The sequence below is a fragment of the Heterodontus francisci genome, chromosome 4 (genome assembly GCF_036365525.1).
Source record: "Heterodontus francisci isolate sHetFra1 chromosome 4, sHetFra1.hap1, whole genome shotgun sequence".
Taxonomy (NCBI): domain Eukaryota; kingdom Metazoa; phylum Chordata; class Chondrichthyes; order Heterodontiformes; family Heterodontidae; genus Heterodontus; species Heterodontus francisci.
The window spans coordinates 41,641,868-41,645,186 of NC_090374.1; positions in this window are offsets into that span (position 1 = coordinate 41,641,868).

A 3,319-nucleotide genomic window follows, 5' to 3' on the forward strand; every position below is an offset into this window, starting at 1 on the left:
AGAGAGGATGTTTCCTCTGGTGGGACAATCTAGAATGAGAGGTCATAGTTTTAGGATAAGGGGTAGCAGATTTAAAACAGAAATGAGGAAAACCTACTTCTCTCAAAGGGTCATGAGTCTGTGGAATTCACTACCCCAGAGTGCGGCGGATGCCGGGACATTGAGTAAATTTAAGGAGGAGATAGATTTTTGATTAGTAATGGGTTGAAGGGTTATGGAGAACGGGCAGGAAAGTGGAGTTGAGGCCAAGATGCGATCAGCCATGATCGTATTGAATGGTGGAGCAGGATCGAGGGGCTGAATTGCCTGCTCCTGCTCCTCGTTCTTACGTCACTCTTTTGCCTGCAGCAACCCTCAATCCCCTACCTCCTATTCATGTTCATCTAATCTCCATACTTCTCCCCCACTCCATCTCTCTCTCTCTCTCACATCCATCCCCCCTCCTCCCTTATTCATCAGGGAATAGGACCAACAAGTCAAGGGAACCCTGGATGTCATGGGATATAGAGGATTGGATAAGGAAAAAAAGGAGGCTTATGGCAGATTCAGAGTGCTGAAAACAGCGGAGGCACTAGAGGAGTATAGAAAGTGTAGGGGGATGCTTAAAAAGATAATTAGGAGAGGGAAGAGGGGGCATGAAAAAACACTGGCAGACAAGATAAAGGAAAATCCCAAGGCGTTGTATAAGTACATTAAGAGCAAGAGGATAACCAGGGAAAGAGTAGGGCCCATTAGGGATCAAAGAGGCAATCTGTGTGTGGAGCCGGAGGACACAGCTGAGGTTTTGAATGATTACTTTTCATCTGTGTTCACTATGGAGAAGGACGATGTAGGTGTAGAGATCAGGGAAGGGGATTGTGATATATCTGAACAAATTAGCTATGAAAAGGAGGAAGTATTAGCTGTATTAGCAGGCTCAAAGGTGGATAAATCCCCAGACCCAGATGAGATGTATGATACGTGAGGCAAAGGAGGAGATAGCAGCGGCTCTGACACAAAATTTCAAGTCCTCTCTGGCCACAGCAGAGGTGCCAGAGGACTGGAGGACAGTGAATGTGGTACCATTATTCAAGAAGGGTAGCAGGGATAAACCAGGTAATTATAGGCCTGTAAGTCTAAGTCTAACATCAATGGTAGGGAAATAATTGGAAAAAATTCTGGAGAGGCAGGGGTTAATCAGCAATAGTCAGCATGGATTTGTCCCGGGGAGATAGTGTCTAACAAATTTGATTGAATTTTTCGAGGAGGTGACTACATGTGTAGATGAGGGTAAAGCAATTGATGTGGTCTACATAGACTTCAATAAAGCTTTTGATAAGCTTCCGCATGGGAGATTTGTTAAGAAGGTAAGAGCCCATGGGATCCAGGGTAATTTGGCAAATTGGATCCAAAATTGGCTGCGTGGAAGGAGGCAGAGGGTGATGGTCGAGGGTTGTTTTTGCGAATGAAGGCCTGTGGCCAGCAGGGTACCGCAGGGATCGGTGCTGGGACCCTTATTGTTTGTAGTGTACATTAATGATTTAGACGTGAATATAGGAGGTATGATCAGTAACTTCGCAGATGACATAAAAATTGGTGGTGTTGTAAATAGTGAGGACGAAATCCTTAGATTATAGGGAAATATAGATGGGCTGGTAAGATGGCCAGTGCAGTGGCAAATGGAATTTAATCCTGAGAAGTGTGAGATGATGCACTTTGGGAGGACTAACAAGGCAAGGGAATATACAATGGATGGTAGGACGCTAGGGAGTACAGAGGGTCAGAGGGACCTTGGGGTGCTTCTCCATAGATCACTGAAGACAGCAGCACAGGTAGATAAGGTGGTTAGGAAGGCATACGGGATATTTGCCTTTATTAGCCGAGGCATAGAATACAAGAGCAGGGAGGTTATGTTAGAGCTGTATAAAACGCTAGTTAGGCCACAGCTGGAGTACACTGTACAGTTCTGGTCACCACATTATAGGAAGGATGTGATTGCACTGGAGAGGGTGCAGAGGAGATTCACCAGGATGGTTGCCTGGGCTGGAGCATTTCAGCTATGAAGAGGGACTAGATAGGCTGGGGTTGTTTTCCTTGGAGTGGTGAAGACTGAGGGGGGACCTGATTGAGATATACAAAATTATGAGGGGCATTGATAGGATAGATAGGAAGAATTTTTTTCCCTTAGCAGGGGGGTCAATAACTGGGGGCATAAATTTAAGGTAAGGGGCAGGAGGTTTAGAGGGGAGGTGAGGACATTTTTTTTCACCCAGAGGGTGGTTGGAATCTGGAACACACTGGCTGAAGGGGTGGTAGAGGCAGGAACCCTCACAACATTTAAGAAGTATTTAGATGAGCACTTGAAACGCCATAGCATACAAGGCTATGGGCCAATTGCGGGAAAATGGGATTAGATTGGATGGGTGCTTGAATGTCAGCGCAGGTGCATTGGGCCGAAGGGCCTGTTTCTGTGCTGTAAAGCTCTATGACTATCTCAAGCCAACTCCCATCTCTCTTCCCCCAGCAGCAAGTCCTGTTTCCGGTCACTTGAGATTGGCTCTGTGCAATACCGGGTGGTGATGCCATCGAGCTGGAGACTATGCTGGTGGCCAGTGATGGCATAGAGCAGGGAGGGGTGGTGCTGCTGCGCTAGGTAGTTTAAAATGCTAATATCTCCTGGGCTGTGAGCACAGGAAATCCATTCCCCATTCTGGGAGACTCTCGTGCCATTCAGCAGGATCGACAACCCTATTTTCCCTAATTGGCCTGGGGTTTTTGATTTTTGTTTTCTTCACCCAGGAGACTACATAGCACCCAGAGGGTAGGGAGTCTCCTGACCGTATAGCATCACAGCTCTATGTGGCCAGCTAGGTGGATTAGCTGGTCTTTTCCTGTCCAACATGGCCATACCCCTCTGTTGCCTGGTATCGACACTTCTCTTATGACGGTCTCCTTCTCAATGATCTTGGCAAAGATGTCGACACAACACAAACAAGACCAAGGCGATGCCACATTTCCTCATATAGTGTTATCATTGTAACGGGAGCCCTTTGGGTGCAACCAAAACAGCAAAGGGGGAGAACGAAAATGTATTTTTTTCCATCTTTTAATCTGGGATAGATACATTTGTATTAATGACAATATTAAGATGAATCCATAAATAGGGGAATTTTATTGTTCATTTTAAGTAACGACAGTAACATCACGGGAGAATATCGTGTCTAGTCTTGATAGAAACCCCCCTGTAACTGCGCCTATTCTAAAGTTGGTTACACATCTCCAAGGTGATGAGATTCCATAAACAGTGGTGAAGTGTAGCGGAGGTGCGCGGTGTGAAATT